Source organism: Pleurodeles waltl, chromosome 7, assembly GCF_031143425.1.
Source record: "Pleurodeles waltl isolate 20211129_DDA chromosome 7, aPleWal1.hap1.20221129, whole genome shotgun sequence".
Taxonomy (NCBI): domain Eukaryota; kingdom Metazoa; phylum Chordata; class Amphibia; order Caudata; family Salamandridae; genus Pleurodeles; species Pleurodeles waltl.
In genome coordinates this window covers 549,691,644-549,712,554 of record NC_090446.1, presented here as the reverse complement: position 1 = coordinate 549,712,554, position 20,911 = coordinate 549,691,644, and the positions used below count along the sequence as shown (strand labels likewise).

Here is a 20,911-nt window from a genome sequence, read left to right as displayed (position 1 = left end):
GGATGGAGGAGCCTCCTGGGCAGTCTCTGCACTCTCTTAATGCTGCACTTCCTCTCCTGGAAGTGGGGCCGCTGTGACAGCTGGTGGTGGGGGAGGTGTCAGCCTGACAGCCTTCGCTGGCGTAGAGCGTTTCGTCTCCTCCAGTACAAGCGGTGTGGATCCCTTAACCCTTCCTGGCAGGGGTGTATGGGCTCTTCCCCTCTCTGCTCCTCTCTGCCTGGTGGTGCAGGCTCCTTCCCCTTCTTCACAGGTGGTGAAGACCACTTTCCCTTCTTTCCAGGTGGTGCAGGCTCCTTCCCCTACATTACAGGTGGTGCAGGCTCCTTCCCCTTCTTTAAAGGTGGTGCAGGCCCTTTCCCCTTCTTCCTTGGTGGTCCTGGCTCCTTTCCCTTCTGCGATGGAAGTGTGGTATCCTTACCACCATGAGTAGCTGGTGCTACCACTGTCCCCCTGGACTGTTTGGCTGAGGTGCTTGGCTGTGTCCTTGGTACCCTGCCCATATGGGCAGGGCGGGGGAGAAGGGTAGCGAAGAGGTCAAATTGGGAAAGGAGAAGCTTTTTAGAGGTGGTGGGGTGGGAGGAGGGAGGAGTAATGGGAGTGGAGGGTGAGGGAGTGGTTGTTGGAGGTGTATGTCTGCTGGACTTGGGTGCAGGTGCTTGGGCAGTATGCTGATGTGAGGTGGATGGCTGTTGGGTGAGTGAATGCTTGTGTTTGTGCCCTTTAGGTGGGGGACAGGCAGGGTATGAGAGGGCAGAGGGGACACGTGCATGGCTGTTGTGGAGGTGTCTGCCAGTTAGGTGTGTGTTCTGCTTGGTGTGGTGATGCTGGTAGTGGATGTTGATGTATTGCATGCAGGTGTGAGTGTGGACGTGACTGGGAGGGAAGTGGTGGAGGAGGGGAGACAGTGGAGGCTGTGGATGTTGTCGTGTCTGCAACTGTATGGTGCTTGTGTGAGGGCCTGTGGGATGAAGTGTGGTGCTTATGTTTACCTGTGCAACTCTTGGGTGTTGTCTTGTTTGCATGCTTGTCTGTATGTGCCTGGGATGGGTTGGGGTTTTGGAGATTGGGAATGGGAAGTGGGAGTTGGGGGGGGGGGGGCAATAGAAACAGGGATAAGGGCTTCCATCAGAGAGGAGGCCAGAGACTGAATCGATCTCTGTTGGGCCGCCAATCCACTGTGAATGCCCTCCAGGAATGCATTGCATTGCTGCATATGGGATTCCAGCCCCTGGATGGCATTCACAATGGTTGACTGCCCTACAGAGATGGAACTCAGAAGGTCAATAGCCTCCTCACTCAGGGCAGCATGGCTCGCTGGGGCAGGGCCTGAGGTGCCTGGGGCAAAGAAGATGCCCACCCTCCTGGGTGAACAGACACGGGAAACTCGCTGAGGGGCTACTGGGAGGGCGGTGCTGGTATGGGGGTGGTGGCTGTACCTGCGCTGGGGTGGTCACAGAGGTGTTCACCACCACAACGGAGCTCCCATCGGAGGAGGTATCAGAGTCTGTGTTGTCTCCTCTAGTATCCGCCGTGGTGCTCCCCCTGCCCTCCGTCCCACTGGTTCCATCGGCGTCAGTGGACTCTGCCTCCAGGGTTATGTGGGATGCAGCTCCCTCTGTCGCCGGTGCCCCTGCTCCTCCGCCAGATGATGCTAAGGCACACAAGGACAGGATGACAAAACAAGACGGGGGAAGACAAAGGATACACTTGGTCAATGACTGCACCAACACCATCATTGGCATGCCCATCACCGTCACACCCAGCGAACAGGCTTAAGCACTATGCATTGCACTACCATTGATATGTCTAGTCACTAAGGCAAGATGAGGACCACTCACCGCCAACTGCAGCAAACCTGAGACCCACGATGCCCTGCCTGAAGTGGACTACTAACAAACTAGGTTACCTGTATTTGCCATACACCCATTACCCTAGAGATGACCTATGCTGCAATGTCTGGCCTGGACTTAGGGGCACCCACTAACACACATCCACCACCCAGATACCACCTCACGATCGAAAATATGCAATGAAACCCACTGTACTCACCTCCTTGTGGCTGCTGTGATTCCCTCAAGCGCCCATCCAGCTCTGGGTAGGCCACTGCCAGTATTCGGGCCATCAGGGTGGTCAGAGTCCAATGGGTACCCTTTCCTCGTTGGGAGGCCATCCCTAGCTGGGCCACCGCGGTCTTCCATCCCCAGCGTCTCAGGTCCTCTAACCGTTTCCAACAGTGGGTGCTCCGCCTGCCGTGGCCCCCTAGGGTCCGCACGTCCTTGGCGATGGTAAGCCATAATCCTTTCTTTTGATGGGCGCTGACCTGCAGAGGTAATACATAGAGGAGAACTCCATTAAACAAACAGTCCAGCCTGTCACACACATGGCCCACCATACCCGATTCCATCATCATTGGCACACACATAGGCCATCCCACAACATGTACACAGCCAACAGAGAATTCACCCCTTACCCTTACACAATGCCTTCACACACATCTCTGTGCATCCATGACAAATGTATCATGGCAAAAGTGTACTCACCTGTTGGTCTGGAGGCCCATACAGCTGTCCGTACTGAGGTAGGACCCCATCCACTAGTTGCTCCAACTCCACCGAAGGTAAGGCTGGGGCCCTTCCCCCGGTCACACGGCCCATGGTAGGTTCCAGACACAGGTCACAGCAGCCCACACAGTGTAGGTCTTCTCCTGTTGGAGGTCAGGAAACAAGTGAGGATTGAGTTAGAAAATGGCGGTCATGTCCCTGGTGGTGTACACCGTCACCACCGGCATACATCCCCATTGGCCACTGTACTCCATAGGGCCCAGTATTGTCCAATGAGGAATTGCACGACAGTGCAAGACCACCTACTGCCACAACACCCAACGTCTGCGGAATTACCTCACTTCCACCTGTCCTTCCATACAGGACAGGCGGTCGCCATTTCAAGGGGGAAACAGGCCTATGGACAGTTACTGCGTCACAGGTTAAATAGGCACAGACTTCGGCATTTATACTGTCCCAATACATAGGTGCACCATGTGGACTGATGTTGTGGTTCAGTTGTTCAAATTGTGACAGCCTACTCACTCTTGTGTCCCTTAGATACCTACTGCTGTGGATGAATAGGAGGTGGAGACAAACCCCCATGTACAGACCCCTGGTGGACGTAGCTACACTGGAGGACAGGCACATTATCCTCTCCTATTGACTGGAAAGGGAAACAATCACAGAGCTGGATGCCCAGTTGGAGCTGACCTGATATCTGCTATCCGTCATCCAAAAGGGATCACCCCTCTTGTGCAAGTGCTATCAGTGCTCCATTTCCTGGCAAAAGGTTATTTCCAAGTGACAGTGGGCTTGATAGCAGGAATGTCACAGCCAGTGTTCTCAATCGTGCTGGCAAGAGTGTTGTCGGCACACACATGCACATCTATATAGCTTTCCCGGGGTGGAAAATGTGGCCACTGTGAAGGCCAGATTCTATGCAATGGGACATATCCCCAATGTTATTGGGGCAATTGACGAGATATATATTGCGTTTGTCCGACACGCCAGAATAAACAGGTGTACAGGAATCATAAGAGTTTCCACTCCATGAATGTGCAGATGGTGTGCCTGGCGGACTAGTACATCTCCCACGTCAATGCTAAGTATCCTGGGTCATTGCATAATGACTTTGTCCTGAGGAATAGCAGTATCCAAATGTGATGGCCCACCTACAGAGGCACAGTGTGTGGCTTATAGGTGAGCCTTGATCCCCACCCAGTGTATGTTAGTGGATGCCTCTGGTGTTAACCTCATAGGATAGTGTGTGGCTAAATGTTGTCCTTCAATACCTGCAGGTGACTCTGGCTACTCAAACCTATGGTGGCTGCTGACCCCTGTGAGGAATGCCAGGACAAGGGTTGAAGAACATTAAAATGAGGCACATGTGCGAACCAGAAGCATCATCGAGAGAACCTTTGGCCCCCTGAAGGCCAGGTTCAGGTGCCTCCATGGGACAGGTGGATCCTTGTGCTACTCACCTGAGAAGGTCTGCCAGATATTCGTAGCATGCTGCATGTTGCACAATCTGGCCCTCAGATGCCATGTGCCTTTTCTGCAGGAGGAGGAGACTGGAGTTACCCCTGTGGCTGCAGTAGTTCCTGATGAAGTGAGGATCAAGAGGCTGAAGATGAGGATGAGGGCAACAGAACCACAGTTATCCATCAGTACTTCCAATGACACATAGGCGAGTCAGTGCAACTTCACATTTCAATGACTTTTGGTGTATTCTGTATGGCTGTGGCGTGATGGCATTACCCACTTTTTACCTCTACTTACTGTTGCCTTTGGATTCTCATTTTACAGATGTTAGTGCAATGACAACTGTGTACTGATGTGCTGACTACAGCCAGATACAGGTCATCATTTCTATGCTCTCACACTGTACAGTTAATTTGCAACAGATATAACTGTTTCCAATAATATACTGTTTCAACACATGGCATACAAGTATTTGAGTTATTCAAGCAAAGGGGGTGGAGAATGCCAACAGGTGCTCGCACATCATCAACAGGTATAACGGATGTTTGATCAGAAAATAGTATTTTATGTGAACAACATAGTAATGGGTGCCAAGCTAGCCAATACACCTGCCACCACAGGTGTCAGAGGGCCACACACTGAGGAGTGGGTGGTTGCCTATACAACGAGAGAAGAGTGGCCAGGGCACACCCGTATCATAGATCCAGATAATGTTCAGGAATTAAGTAGACATCCGGCAAGAAAGATGATGTTGGAAATGTATTATAGATGCAAGTGGGTAGTCAGAGTCTCAATCACAAAGACTACGTGTACAGTAAGTCCATGTATCCAAAACAGCCAGATGATAATGAATGGTCAAAGTTACAATCAGATGACCACATGCAACAAAAGTCCATACAGCAAAACAGTCAACACGTGTTTCGTCTTCAAGACTTTGTCAAGGCTGTGAAAAAATAGATGAACAATATATACAAATCGGTCAAGTAGACATTGTACAAGGAGTAATTAGACATCTAAAACCATTGTAAAAAAGTGGGGAAAGAGAACCAGAGAATATGTGCAAATGTGCTTAAAATGATGACGTGAATTGGAATGAGGGATGCGCAAAGCAGATGTGAAAATAAATGAGAAATAAGAGTGCAAAAAGGTCCCGTAACCAGCTAATCAAATAAGATTTTAAAAAAGGGGACAGCCAGGTCAACGAGGGGTGAAGTTCAACAGGCAACATCATGCGTGCTAACATAATCATGAATATGACTCGAGAGTAGGGGAAAGATAAAAAGATTATGAAGGTGCAAGTGCATCGCAAAGAGGAGAATAAGTAATTCTAATAGTAAAAGCATGGTTGGATAGTGTGCTGAAATGTGAGTAAAAATTAATAAAAATAAAAAGTAAGGGCAAGATACCTTAGGATATGCGAAATGATGGGGTAAATCATTTTTCAAACTGATGGTAGTCATGGATCTCTAGGTGCAGTCAATTAGCGGTGGAGAGATCAGTGATGGCCATGATAAGCCTGGAGTATAGAGAGAAATATAACAATTAGTGCCAGGTGGGTAATCGATGACATAATAAAGTGTTAGCCTGAGTGGTAGTGCCCAAAAGTAATAGGCATCAGGGGAAGAACCGATTAAGATGCCCTAAAAACGAGTGTTGGTAAACTATATAAATCCAAAATATCGCATTTAATCAGAGCTCGGCAAGGATTGTAAGAAAGCCGGAGCCTTCCCGACAGGAGCTGCTTGTTGGAAATGGAACCGGGGAAGTCCGTATAGGTATAAGTGACGGTTGGAATGCATCCGTAATACTTAAGCGTTAAGAAAAGTGAAAAACAAATAATGGGTGGGCGGTGGCAGTCCCCGCATTAACCGCGGTGAACTATAGCGCTGAGAGACCGGTTTGTAAACACGGTACGAACGCCAAGACCGGGAAGGTCATAAAAGCTGTATAGTGTGCCGAATCCCCGTATGAGGGAGCAGCCGTTAAAAAGACCTACCTACCTACCTACCTCGTAGGTCGGAAAGGGGAACCCGTGCCGATCGCGTTGGGATTTGAAAGTGTATTAACACATCGTGTGTGGCTGTACCATTTAAAGGCTGAGAATGGAGAGAGAAGCTACGTGGAAATAAAGAAAGGACTTAGTGCGGCAAGAGAGGCGATTGTGAAACCGAAAGTGGGGGCCATTTTGAAACGAAGTTCACACTCATATATAATTGTGTTAGGAGCAAGTAATGTAAGGGCCAAAAGAGGTGTAAAAGTCTGATGCAAAAGTAATGTGAATAAGTTCCACGGATCATAGGTATTCTGTTAGAAACACACAGTAAAATTGATTAAAACAATGAAATGATCACTGTGGAAACAAAGGTAAACTAATGTATGAACATGCAAAACCAAGCACACGGTCATGGAAAAGATAGATAAAGAACAGAAACACTTTGTATATCATTTAGCTTTCTTGAAGTCAATTACAAAAGTTGCTATTGGCAAGAAACACATATAAACATAAGCCAGAGTGCCTAGAGTGTTGTTTGAGTGAGTATTATATTATGCAGGGTATTAAAGGAAGGTGTGTAGATCTTTGTCAATATTTATGCCCTCCTCCACAGCTCTGAGTCTAATGATCCAGCTGCTTTCTAATTGTCTAAGAAGCAACGTTTTATTACCACCTCTGGGTGGTGTGTTGACCGAATCGATACCATGTATACTAATGCCCAGTATCTCTCGCTGACCATGCTTGGCATTGTAGTGGACCGCAAAGGGATAATTGACATTGTTATTGCGGATGGCCCTGATGTGTACTTGTAGTCTCTCCTTAAGTGGTCGGATGGTGCTACCAACATAAATGAGACTACAGGTGCAGACTATGCAGTAAACCACATATTTGGTGATGCAGTTGATGAACTTATTGATCTTGTATGTGACTGGTGTGTTGTATTGAAACTTAGTCAGCTTATCTTTGATAAAGCAGCACATATTACAATGTCCACATTTGTAGGATCTGTGTGGTGCTGGCGGTAACCAAGTCTCTATTTGCTCAGGTGGAAGGAAACTGTGGCACAAGTGATTTCGTAGGGCAGGTCCCCTGCTGTAGGTGATGTTGGGTTTAGGTGGGAGACTTTTTTGGAGAAACCCATCCACTAAAAGAAAGGGCCAGTGTTTGTAAAGAATCTTATATATGTTAGAGCTGAGTGCATTGAAGGGAGTAATGAAGGATGGAGGTCTACGTGAGTCACTCTTTTTAGTAGATGAAACCAAAAGATCTGATCTTCTATTACTAGCTCGTAATAGCGTGTTAGGTGAATAGCCCCTCCGTAAGAAACTTGTGTTCATTAATTTAGATTCATCATGGAAGACTGTGTCTTCACTGCAGTTTCTCCTGATCCTGGTGGGCTCTCCATATGGTATGGCCTTGATTTGAGAGGCCGGGTGAGAGCTATTTGCATGTAGGATTGCATTACATGCTGTGGGGTTTCTGTATAGTTTGGAGCAGATTTTGTCGCCTTTGATGTAAAGTGTAAGATCCAAAAAGTTGACATGTGACGTGCTGTGTTCCCCAGAAAAGGTGATTTTAAAGGAGTTGGTGTTGAGATGATGTAAAAAAAGTTCGAAGTATCCAAGCTCCCTGACCAAAAGAGGAGGACGTCATCAATGTATCTGCCCCAGTACAGTATGTGTTGCGTCAAGTCAGGTGGGTACTCTCTCCATATCTGTAACCATTCAAAAAGCCCATGTACAGATTGGCAAAAGAGGGGGAAAATTTTGCCCCCATTGCCACACCTTGGATCTGTTTGAACCACGTTCCTTCAGGGACAAAAAAATTATTATCCAAAACCAGTTCTATCAAATCTAGAAGCATTTTGGAGTGTTCTAGGAATAAAACTTCACGTGTGTCTAGAAAATGCTGAATAGCAAGAAGGCCTTTGTCTCTTGGTATACATGTATGAAGTGAAGTTACTTCTAAAGTCGCTTGCAGTATTTGAGTTATGTTCAGGGATGTTTATTGTAGTGCTAAGAAATTGAGGGGAAAGTGCAATGGAATGGGGTGATGATGAAGGAAAGTCCAGGGTATTGTTCTAGTCTGTTTGTAGCACAGGTGCAGTGTCCAAGTGCCCATAGGAAGGGGAGCAAAGGCAGTTCAAGGTGGACATGGTGACAGTGTGGGACACAAGGGGGACAATCAGGAGAGTCTCATTTCCTGGCGGTGGTCTTGGCAATTGTCTCTGGCTTCTGTCTGGGTCACAGGAAACATTTGTGTGGTGGTGCACCTTCTGCAAGGGGAGGGATGCTGGTGGCATGTGGGTCCTGTGGTGGGGGCTCCTGGCCACTCGCGGCAGTGGAAGTGGAGGGCTGTTCAGTGGAGTGGCTAGTGGTAAGGGCCTGCTGATGTGCTGTTGCCTCCCTTATGATGTTGGCCATGTCTGCCAACACCCCTGCTATAGAGATCAGGGTGGTGTTGATGGCCTCCAAGTCCTCCCTGATCCCCTGATACTGTCCCTCCTGCAACCACCTTTTCTCCTGCATGTTGTCAAGGATCTGGCCCATCATATCCTGGGAATGTTGGTAGGCTCCCAGGATCTCGGAGAGTGCCTCCTGGAGAGTCAGTTCCCTGGTCTTGTCCTCCCTCTGGCTCACAGCAGTCCTCCCAGTGTCCCTGTTGGCCTGTGCATCTGTTCCCTGAATGGTGTGCCCACTGCCACTGACCCCAGGCCCTTGATTGTTTTGGGGGCGAGGTGTGGCCTGGGGTCCCTTTACAGGTGAGCACACTGCTGATCGACATGTCCTAGGGGCAAAGGTGTGGGTACGCTGGGTGTGTGCTGTGGTGTTGGATCCTGATGGGGGAGGCTCTGTGGTGGACTGTGATTGTGCTTGGGTGACCGGCTGTCCAGTGGTCCCTGATGGGCCAGGTAGGTCCTCCAGATCCAGAAGTCCAGAGTTACTGTCATCACTTGGGGCATCCTTTGTTGAGGGACTGGATATTCGTGGCACCTCCTCTCCACTGACATTGGCTGGGGTACCTGTGGGGATGTAAATGATGTATTATGCTTCATGTGTATGACATATTGTACATCCCTGGCTTCCCCTCTATCGTTGGTGTTGCCCTGCCACCTTTTGCTTGTGTGTGGTAATGTATTGTGGGAATGTTAGTTTCCCTATGATGTGCATGCTTTAGTGATGAATGTCCAGTGCGGGCTGGGAGGGGTGTCCATGCATTGGTACAGCATGCAGGGCTTGGCATTGGGGTTAGTCATATGTGTAGGTGAAGTGTGTGGGATGGAGTGGTGTGATGGGAGTGAGGGTGAGGGGGTGTGATGCCATGCAGGTATGGGGGGGTGATAAGTGTTAAATGTTGACTGACCAGTGTTCAGTCCTCCGGCTACTCCAGCGACTCCCTCAGGATGCAGTAATGCCAGTACCTGCTCCTCCCATGCTGTGAGCTATGGGGGAGGAGGTGGGGGTCCACCGGCAGTTCTCTGTATGGTGAGCTGGTGTCTTGCTGCTATGGAACGTACCTTCTCCCATAGGTTGTTCCACCTCTTCCTGATGTCATCCCTTGTTCATGGGTGCTGTCCCATAGTGTTCACCCTGTCCACGATTCTCCACCACATCTGCATCTTCCTGGCAATGGAAATCTGCTGTACCTGTGCCCCAAAGAGCTGTGGCTCTACTGTGACAATTTCCTCCACCATGACCCTTAACTCCTCCTCAGTGAAACTGGGGGGGCCTTTGTGGTACCATGGGTGTTGTGTGGTGTGTGTTGGTGAGAGTGTGTTGAGTAATGTGGTGGGGCGTGTGATGTGGAGTGCGTGAGGGATTTATGGGTGTGAGTGGTGTGTGTGTCTAGTTGTCTCTTTACTGTTAGTGTCAATCTCCTGACGGTAATTGTTGTTGGTAAAGTGCTATGGGTAATGCGGGTGTGTTTTATAGTGGTGTGGGTGTGGTGCTTGTATGGGTGTCAGGTGTGTTTTTTTTGTATTGGACAATGTCGTGCTGTTTTGTATGTGGGTGTCCATTCTGAGTGCAGCGGTGTGTACGACAATGGTTTACCACCGTTGAATGTCCACTTTGGTGATTCGTGGATCATAACGTGATGAGCGTTGTTTTGTTGGCATAACAGTATGGGTGTTGGGTCCGCCACTTTTGCACTGACCTTTGGTCTGGCGGATTTGTGTATGTGGCTGTATTCTGTCGGTTTGGGGTGTATGTGTCAATAATACGGTGAACGGATATTCGCCACCACGGTGGAACGTTGGTGCCCGTCAGTATAGCGTTAAGTGCCATTTACTGCCAATATCATAATGAGGGCCATAGTGATGTGTACTTTGGTGGGCGGAAGACAGCATGGGTAAATATGCTTCAACACTACCTTTCATATTCATGAAATATTGTCCACTTCAGAGTTTTTCCTAAAGAATCTTATAAATATTTCCACTCCCATATCTGCTTGCCTACTTCTTTGTCTGCAGCTCACTGTCCTATTTTTTAGTTTTGGAAAGTTGGTCATCCTTGCATTGAGACAAAGTGTCCTTGTTTACTGCTTCCCGAATATGAAAAGTGAAAGAAAAAAATAATTGATTGAGTAATACAATCTGTAGTGTAAATTGTGGTAAGTAAAAATCCTTAATTCCAATAGTCTAATTTTGTGGCATCCACCATTCTAGCATTTCAGTTTAAGAATATAAGCAGTTAATTTTCAAAAAAGTCAGTTTATGTCCTCTTTCTACAGTGTTTTTCTTCAGTTCTTTTCTTAGTGTTTTACATGGACAATTCCCCCTCTCACCACCATAATCACCAAAATTAGAGCATCGCCTGAAAATGTACACCATAATAGTAAGTAGCAGGACCATATGGTAGCTCTACCTGGAGATCAGTGAAGCAAATACACATTATAGAAGATCATAATCTCATAAGTACAAAGTTATTCTAGAGATATTGAAGTGCAAGATGATGTAGACACAAAAGAGGGACAAACATTTGACTCAGCCAAAAGAGAATTGCTCCTATGAGATGGCATTTATATCAAGTAGCAAAATCCCTTGGGTCCCCTATGTTTAGAATATTTTTTCTCCTGGGGTACAGAAAAAGAATCACACTTGCAAACAAGATAGTAAAGTTTTGGAAGTTCCAAATGGGTGATTTTGTTTCAGCTCTCTTCAGAATATTTCATTCCTAATATGAACAATCAAATCACACTGGTGGTTAATCTTTAGCCTATCTGCTCTCCTCAAACGTTGTTGCCACAGGAACAGCAAGACACTTGACACAACATTAAGTGCAGCTGAAAAATTTGTGGACTCCTTCTCCCATCAGACTCATATATAAAGAGGCACAATTCTAATACTCACACTGTTTGACACACAAAACACCAAACCACCATCCAGTGCTCTAATCCAAATGAGAGTGAGTCTAGCAACAAAGCTAATTGCTGAAGATAGTTGCCCTATTCTTTCACTCAGTGTATGTTGTACTGTGGAATGACAAAAAGTCTCTATATGTATACAGGGAGTGCAGAATTATTAGGCAAATGAGTATTTTGACCACATCATCCTCTTTATGCATGTTGTCTTACTCCAAGCTGTATAGGCTCGAAAGCCTACTACCAATTAAGCATATTAGGTGATGTGCATCTCTGTAATGAGAAGGGGTGTGGTCTAATGACATCAACACCCTATATCAGGTGTGCATAATTATTAGGCAACTTCCTTTCCTTTGGCAAAATGGGTCAAAAGAAGGACTTGACAGGCTCAGAAAAGTCAAAAATAGTGAGATATCTTGCAGAGGGATGCAGCACTCTTAAAATTGCAAAGCTTCTGAAGCGTGATCATCGAACAATCAAGCGTTTCATTCAAAATAGTCAACAGGGTCGCAAGAAGCGTGTGGAAAAACCAAGGCGCAAAATAACTGCCCATGAACTGAGAAAAGTCAAGCGTGCAGCTGCCACGATGCCACTTGCCACCAGTTTGGCCATATTTCAGAGCTGCAACATCACTGGAGTGCCCAAAAGCACAAGGTGTGCAATAATCAGAGACATGGCCAAGGTAAGAAAGGCTGAAAGACGACCACCACTGAACAAGACACACAAGCTGAAACGTCAAGACTGGGCCAAGAAATATCTCAAGACTGATTTTTCTAAGGTTTTATGGACTGATGAAATGAGAGTGAGTCTTGATGGGCCAGATGGATGGGCCCGTGGCTGGATTGGTAAAGGGCAGAGAGCTCCAGTCCGACTCAGACGCCAGCAAGGTGGAGGTGGAGTACTGGTATGGGCTGGTATCATCAAAGATGAGCTTGTGGGGCCTTTTCGGGTTGAGGATGGAGTCAAGCTCAACTCCCAGTCCTACTGCCAGTTCCTGGAAGACACCTTCTTCAAGCAGTGGTACAGGAAGAAGTCTGCATCCTTCAAGAAAAACATGATTTTCATGCAGGACAATGCTCCATCACACGCGTCCAAGTACTCCACAGCGTGGCTGGCAAGAAAGGGTATAAAAGAAGGAAATCTAATGACATGGCCTCCTTGTTCACCTGATCTGAACCCCATTGAGAACCTGTGGTCCATCATCAAATGTGAGATTTACAAGGAGGGAAAACAGTACACCTCTCTGAACAGTGTCTGGGAGGCTGTGGTTGCTGCTGCATGCAATGTTGATGGTGAACAGATCAAAACACTGACAGAATCCATGGATGGCAGGCTTTTGAGTGTCCTTGCAAAGAAAGGTGGCTATATTGGTCACTGATTTGTTTTTGTTTTGTTTTTGAATGTCAGAAATGTATATTTGTGAATGTTGAGATGTTATATTGGTTTCACTGGTAATGAAAAATAATTGAAATGGGTATATATTTTTTTTTGTTAAGTTGCCTAATAATTATGCACAGTGATAGTCACCTGCACACACAGATATCCCCCTAACATAGCTAAAACTAAAAACAAACTAAAAACTACTTCCAAAAATATTCAGTTTTGATATTATTGAGTTTTTTGGGTTCATTGAGAACATGGTTGTTGTTCAATAATAAAATTAATCCTCAAAAATACAACTTGCCTAATAATTCTGCACTCCCTGTATGTATTATTAATATTTTATGTATTTTGTTGTGATTACAAGAGGTTGATAGGCCTTGTAATAACGAGGCGGCATGGTAAAGTTGTAGGTCTTTCTTCTTAGCCAGTTTCTATCAGAATGTTGTCAATTTCTACAATGTCTGTTGAGGCTTCCCCCAACATTCTATAACTCAACCTTGTGTGGGCCCCCCACTGCGACACACAAAAGGGAGGAAGGATGGGGAAGAGTGACAGAGCAAGGGATGGAACAAGGTACATTTCAACATATAGCTCAAACTAACATATAACACCATCTTGCACTTAACATTGATTGATTCCAGAACTATGAGCCCAATTTATATTGACTTAGCGTCCACCAATCTGACACTACTCCACCTGCCAAATTAAGAAATTACTGCCAAGCTGGCAGTGTTTTCTAAAGAACGGAAACTATTTGCTTAGTGCAAAATTCACCCTCGCGTCCCAAATTAATGCAAGAGTGCTTTTTGTGCTAAGAAATAGCACTAAATGGCATAGAACACGAATAGCATGCATGAGCGGCTGGCTGCACCTGCTAACTGTGCTCTCGTGGCAGGAGTAATTGTTCATCAAAGAATAATATGAAATTACCAAAATTACTCTGATTACTCCAGCGTAACTGAAATTACTACCAGCTCTAGTAGCAATGTAAGACTCAATTGATTCAGCAGGTGCTTGATACTGGTAATAGAACTTATATCTCACCATTATTACCCTTATAGCAGTATCAAATGATTTTGCATCTTACTTTGCTTCATTAAAGATTTCACATTCATGGCCCTCCTCCTCCTTTTCAACTGGTGAAACATGATCAAATAACCTTCTACCTTCCACCTCAGAACATTTGTGCATCATTACCTGCTACCTTGCTGGGTTATAATAGGTTCTGTCAATTTTCTCTACATGTTTTTCAAAACTCTTAGGCCCAGAAATAATGAAGGCTTGTGTTTCCCTTGCCTCATGCATGGTGACGCAAGGGCAATGCAATCTTTAAGTCAGAGTTACCAAGGCTTGGTATATGTAATGATGAGCAGGCAAGGTAAGGTCTTAGGTCTTTATTCTTTGCCAGTTCTTAACATAGTGTTGTTAATTATTTTTCTCAACACCCTTTAATTCACCCCCCAACATTACGCAACTCAACAGTACATGAGCTCTGTGCACACACACATGAAAGAGAGGAAGGACTGGGATTGGGAAAGGCAATAGAGAGATGGAAGTAAATTTCAACAAATAGCTTAACTGCAACCTTGAAAACCGGTACAAAATCTATGAAGGAGCTGACTTTGTGTTAAATGTTGACTGATACAAATGAGGTACTCAAGTTTGAACCATAATTTAGTGAGGTATTTTAATGTCAGGTAATGTGATCAAACCTTTTCCTGACCTTGCAGGAAAAGCTATCAAAGTTTTCTGGGGTGCCAAAGGTGTTTTGGGGAGCCTGATTAGCGTCACATTGCCTTGTCTACCAATGTTTGTACAACTGACCAAACATCATTTGGTTTCATGGATGGACATGTATGTGGTGGTCAATACCAAAATAGATGTTTTTTTTGGTGCTTACTTATACAATTTTGTTTGTTCAACAAACAAGGTTTTTTATAGCAATAGTTAAAACCAAGGGTAGAATAACAATTTAAAATGTCGTCCTATGGCCTGTGTATTTAAAATAAAAATCAGTATAAGAATGTCTGTTAAACACTGTGTAAATGAATGGGCAGTGTTAAACCATTTTCAGTTCTCTATTCCAGCACTCCTCTTTGAAGAGTACTGGGTTGGAGAGTGCAGTCTACTCAGGATGTCAACACATACCACATTGTTTCAGTGAGCAAGTCAACATAACATGACAAGCTTATGTCAGTGTCAATAGACCCACATGTGCATAACTTCCTGCGCATTTTATACTGCCACACCAATTGGGAGTTTGTGATCCTAGGTATAGCAGGCCCTACTTTTAAGCTATAAATATTACCATCAAGGGTCTCTTTTCAAAGAGTACATACTACTGCTTATAAGTACAATAAGGTAGTAATTATTTATACTATGAGCATAACTTACTTAAAGACTCCATATCTTTAACAAAGGAAATAGTTTTTATTGCAGTTTTCATAAATACTACACATTCCAGAAGGTTTTTCAGGAATCCTCAAACTTGGAGCACTTTCAAGTTCCCTGGCAACACTGATTTCACATCTAAGCTTCCTGCCTAATTCAACATTCATTGCAAGAGCCCATGATACTTTGCCTTGAAACAGCCTGTTCCAAAAGCGAGGTAGAACAGGCAATTCTTTTAAATACGTTTTCAATTTTAGGCTTCTGTGACGTATACAACTCTAATTTAGTGCCAATACAATGCAAGCTCACAAGAAATCTATGTAAAAGGGATACTGCTTTTCAGATTCAGGGCCATCTGCCAAATGTCTCCTCAAATTTATCTAGTACTCACCCAAGTAGTAGTAGTAAGCCTTTCAGAGTACCAACCCATAGGCTTCAGCACCTTGAAGGGCTAGTGGAGAGATCTTACTCTTGTAGATAATTGGTGTAGGTATGATAGAGCTTTTCCCATATCTTTGAAAAACTTTACGACTTGATGGGGCAGGCCTGAAGCTCCCGTACACTGATGACTTGCTTGTGGTCCCCAACACACGTTTGCTGAAAAGCCATCCCTAGATAGATAATTTCACAAACCTCTTCTAGGTTTGCATCCTTTATATACAATGGTTCACTAAGAGACTTAGGTCAAATTTTCATGGCAACTGATGTTTCATATGTATTAATGACTAATCATTTAAATTGTTGCATCTGTCAATCCTTGCAGGCCACCATCAGCACAATGTGAATGCCAAGGATTTTTGGAGCTAATCCATCAGTTGATAGGAGATATTTTGGGTGATGAGATAAAGAATATGTTAAACAAAAGGAGGTCAATGAATAGCCTTGTTTCAAACCCTTGTTACTATTTTTGGTGTAATTCCTTTGGAAAAATTATGATGATGGATATAAGTGTTAGAGTGTATGTCTACGCAAAATTATCAACTCAAACAAAACAACATTTTGAATTTGTAGTTTTGCCCCGAGATGTACTCTAGAAAAGAAATCAAAGCCAGAGGACAAATTGACAAATCAGGTATACCAATTGTGCTGCATTTTAGCAGAATATCATGGTACCAAATGGTTCGGCCTTAAAGACAGTTTGTGCCTTACTTAATATTTCGAATGCCCAGTCTTCTGGATATTGAAGTAAACTTTGGCAAAAATATGCCTCATTCTATATAGAAGGGCTGTTGCCTATAGAATACTGGGTCAACTTGAGGATCCATGCCGATCTTGACTCAGCCTTTCCAGTTTTGGGGATGCTGTCTGAAATCACACAATCCTTGAGGAGCCTTGATGATATGGTAGCAACATGTGATAGTACTCTTTAGAAGCACCATGTTTAAGACATTAAGGGGGTCATTACAACATTGGCGGTAACAGGCGCTTACCGCCGTGCAGAAGACCACCAACACACCGCCGCGGCCGCAGAATTCCACCACGGCCATTATGACCCACAGCTCGGAATCCACCAAAATTGAGACACCCACACAAGTCTGCCACACCAAAGTTCAGTGATAAACTGGCGAAAACAAAACCTCCACCGTCACGCCAACAGGAATACCCCGACACTATCACGACCCGAGAATCCACGCGGCGGTCTTTCAACCGCGGTATTCCATTGGCGGTACACACCGCCACGCTCAAAATACACAGACTCTTACAAAACACTACCACATTGGACAATTCAAAATGCACACACCTGATACACATACACACACCACTCCCACACACCCAATACAATATAAAACACACCTCCACATCACCCACAAACCCCTACGACCAAAATCCCGAAAGAAGGCCAGAGAGAGACACTACAATCTACAACCAAGGATCCACAGGCACACAACACCATCACCCACATAACATCCACGCACCCCACACAACACACCACTAAATATCACCCCACATATCACAACACACTTTCCCCACACATCACCCACACCACCCCATGGCACGGCAAAGACACCCCAGGTTCTCTGAGGAGGAGCTCAGGGTCATGGTGGAGGAAATCATCCGGGTAGAGCCACAGCTATTCGGATCACAGGTGTAGCACACCTCCATAGCTAGGAAGATGGAGCTATGGCGCCGAATAGTGGACAGGGTCAATGCAGTGGGACAGCACCCAAGAAATAGGGATGACATCAGGAAGAGGTGGAACGACCTACGGGGGAAGGTGCGTTCCGTGGTCTCCAGAAACCACATCGTGGTTCAGAGGACTGGCGGCGGACCCCTACCTCCTCCCCCACAACTAACAACATGGGAGGAGCAAGTCTTGGCGAATCTGCATCCTGAGAGCCTCGAAGGAATAGCTGGAGGAATGGACTCTGGTAAGTCAAACCTTAACTACCTTATCCCCCACCCTACCTGCATACTATCACATACCGCCACCGTCGCCCTCACCCCCATCACTCCAACTCCTCACACATGTCCCACTATCACAAACCACGCATCCCAACACCAAGCCCTGCATGCAACACCAAAGCATGGACACCCATCACCAATGCATGGCCACGGCACAAACCCATACACCCCCCTAAACCATCATCACACAAGGTCCCACACGGGAATGCAAGCACTGGGTTACACAGTCACCCACCCATTGCACACCATGGTACACACAGATGCAATATTCATGCTTTTACACCCCTGCAGGACCCCTACCCAACGTCACCGCACAGGAGAGTCCACACATGTTCACACCACCCACAGAAGAGGCCCACAGTGATGACAACAGCTCTGTCCAACTGGATCTAGACGACCGGCCCAGCCCATTTGGGATCTTGGGACAGTCGGTTCCCCTCACACAGTCACAGGCCACCACAGAGCTTCCCCCCTCTGGAAACACCAGCACAGCACCCATCCAGCGCGCCCATACCTCTGTCCCCAGGACATGTCAATCAGCAGTGTGTCCACCACTACAGGGAACCCAGGCTAACCCACCACCCCAACAACAACAGGGACCTGGGGGCAGTGGCAGTGGGCACACCGTTCAGGGGACAGAGGCCCAGGAACACAGGGGAACTGGGAGGGCTGCTGTGTGACAGGGAGAGGACAGGTCCAGGGAACCCACTCTCCACGAGGCCCCCTCCAACAACATGGGAGCATACCATCATTCCCAGGATACGATGGCAACGGTACTGGCCAAGTTTCAGGAGACCCAGCGGCTGCAGGAGGAACAGTATTTGGGGTTCAGGGAGCAACTCAGATCCATCAATTCCACCCTGGGCACCATCGTAGGGGTGCTGAAGGAAGTCCTCAACACCAGGAGGGACACTGTGGCACAACAAGGGGCCCCTGACACTAGCCTGGACGATGAACTGCCAACCACCGCCGCCGGCGCTAGTGGACAGGAGGCACTGCTACAGGACCACCACACCAGCACCCCACCCCCTGCAGATGGAGAACCACCCCGCAAACGGTCCCTGAGATCCAGGACAAAGACAGAGAACGATGCCAAGACCCCCGCCAAGAAATGAGACCGCCCTGAATGTCATCCTTTTGTCCCACCTTGTCACCCTGTCCATCCATCAACTCCCCCAGCTCCACTTCCTATGCCCCTTTGGGCAATGCACCTGTGAGACTAATTGTAAAGAAATGGCTCCCTGTTGCAGTTACCCCCCACTTTTTGCCTGATACTGATGCTGACTTGACTGAGAAGAGTGCTGGGACCCTGCTAACCAGGCCCCAGCACCAGTGTTCCTTCACCTAAAATGTACCATTGTATCCACAATTGGCACACCCTGGCATTCAGATAAGTCCCTTGTAACTGGTACTTCTAGTACCAAGGGCCCTGATGCCAAGGAAGGTCTCTAAGGGCTGCAGCATGTCTTATGCCACCCTACCCTAGAGACCCCTCACTCAGCACAGACACACTGCTTACAAGCCTGTGTGTGCTAGTGAGAACAAAATGAGTAAGTCGACATGGCACTCCCCTCAGGGTGCCATGCCAGCCTCTCACTGCCTATGCAGTATAGGTAAGACACCCCTCTAGCAGGCCTTACAGCCCTAAGGCAGGGTGCACTATACCATAGGTGAGGGTACCAGTGCATGAGCACTGTGCCCCTACAGTGTCTAAACAAAACCTTAGACATTGTAAGTGCAGGGTAGCCATAAGAGTATATGGTCTGGGAGTCTGTTTTACACGAACTCCACAGCACCATAATGGCTACACTGAAAACTGGGAAGTTTGGTATCAAACTTCTCAGCACAATAAATGCACACTGATGCCAGTGTACATTTTATTGCAAAACACACCCCAGAGGGCACGTTAGAGGTGCCCCCTGAAACTTAACCGACTGTCTGTGTAGGCTGACTAGTTCCAGCAGCCTGCCACACCAGAGACATGTTGCTGGCCCCATGGGGAGAGTGCCTTTGTCACTCTGAGGCCAGTAACAAAGCCTGCACTGGGTGGAGATGCTAACACCTCCCCCAGGCAGGAGCTGTGACACCTGGCGGTGAGCCTCAAAGGCTCACCCCTTTGTCACAGCCCAGCAGGGCACTCCAGCTTAGTGGAGTTGCCCGCCCCCTCCGGCCACGGCCCCCACTTTTGGCGGCAAGGCTGGAGGGAACAAAGAAAGCAACAAGGAGGAGTCACTGGCCAGTCAGGACAGCCCCTAAGGTGTCCTGAGCTGAGGTGACTCTAACTTTTAGAAATCCTCCATCTTGCAGATGGAGGATTCCCCCAATAGGGTTAGGATTGTGACCCCCTCCCCTTGGGAGGAGGCACAAAGAGGGTGTACCCACCCTCAGGGCTAGTAGCCATTGGCTACTAACCCCCCAGACCTAAACACGCCCTTAAATTTAGTATTTAAGGGCTACCCTGAACCCTAGAAAATTAGATTCCTGCAACTACAAGAAGAAGGACTGCCTAGCTGAAAACCCCTGCAGAGGAAGACCAGAAGACGACAACTGCCTTGGCTCCAGAAACTCACCGGCCTGTCTCCTGCCTTCCAAAGATCCTGCTCCAGCGACGCCTTCCAAAGGGACCAGCGACCTCGACATCCTCTGAGGACTGCCCCTGCTTCGAAAAGACAAGAAACTCCCGAGGACAGCGGACCTGCTCCAAGAAAGGCTGCAACTTTGTTTCCAGCAGCCTTGAAAGAACCCTGCAAACTCCCCGCAAGAAGCGTGAGACTTGCAACACTGCACCCGGCGACCCCGACTCGGCTGGTGGAGATCCAACACCTCAGGAGGGACCCCAGGACTACTCTGATACTGTGAGTACCAAAACCTGTCCCCCCTGAGCCCCCACAGCGCCGCCTGCAGAGGGAATCCCGAGGCTTCCCCTGACTGCGACTCTTTGAATCCTAAGTCCCGACGCCTGGGAGAGACCCTGCACCCGCAGCCCCCAGGACCTGAAGGACCGGACTTTCACTGGAGAAGTGACCCCCAGGAGTCCCTCTCCCTTGCCCAAGTGGAGGTTTCCCCGAGGAACCCCCCCCTTGCCTGCCTGCAGCGCTGAAGAGATCCCGAGATCTCTCATAGACTAACATTGCGAACCCGACGCTTGTTTCTACACTGCACCCGGCCGCCCCCGCGCTGCTGAGGGTGAAATTTCTGTGTGGGCTTGTGTCCCCCCCGGTGCCCTACAAAACCCCCCTGGTCTGCCCTCCGAAGACGCGGGTACTTACCTGCAAGCAGACCGGGGCACCCCCTTCTCTCCATTCTAGCCTATGTGTTTTGGGCACCACTTTGAACTCTGCACCTGACCGGCCCT

At 47.3% G+C, this 20,911-nt stretch overlaps 1 protein-coding gene across 1 annotated transcript in view; it reads right to left on the bottom strand.

The window, feature by feature from the left end:
• LOC138246923 (vomeronasal type-2 receptor 26-like) overlaps positions 1-20,911 on the bottom strand; it is a 471,463-nt gene that overhangs the window by 231,726 nt on the left and 218,826 nt on the right. The window lies entirely within an intron of this gene.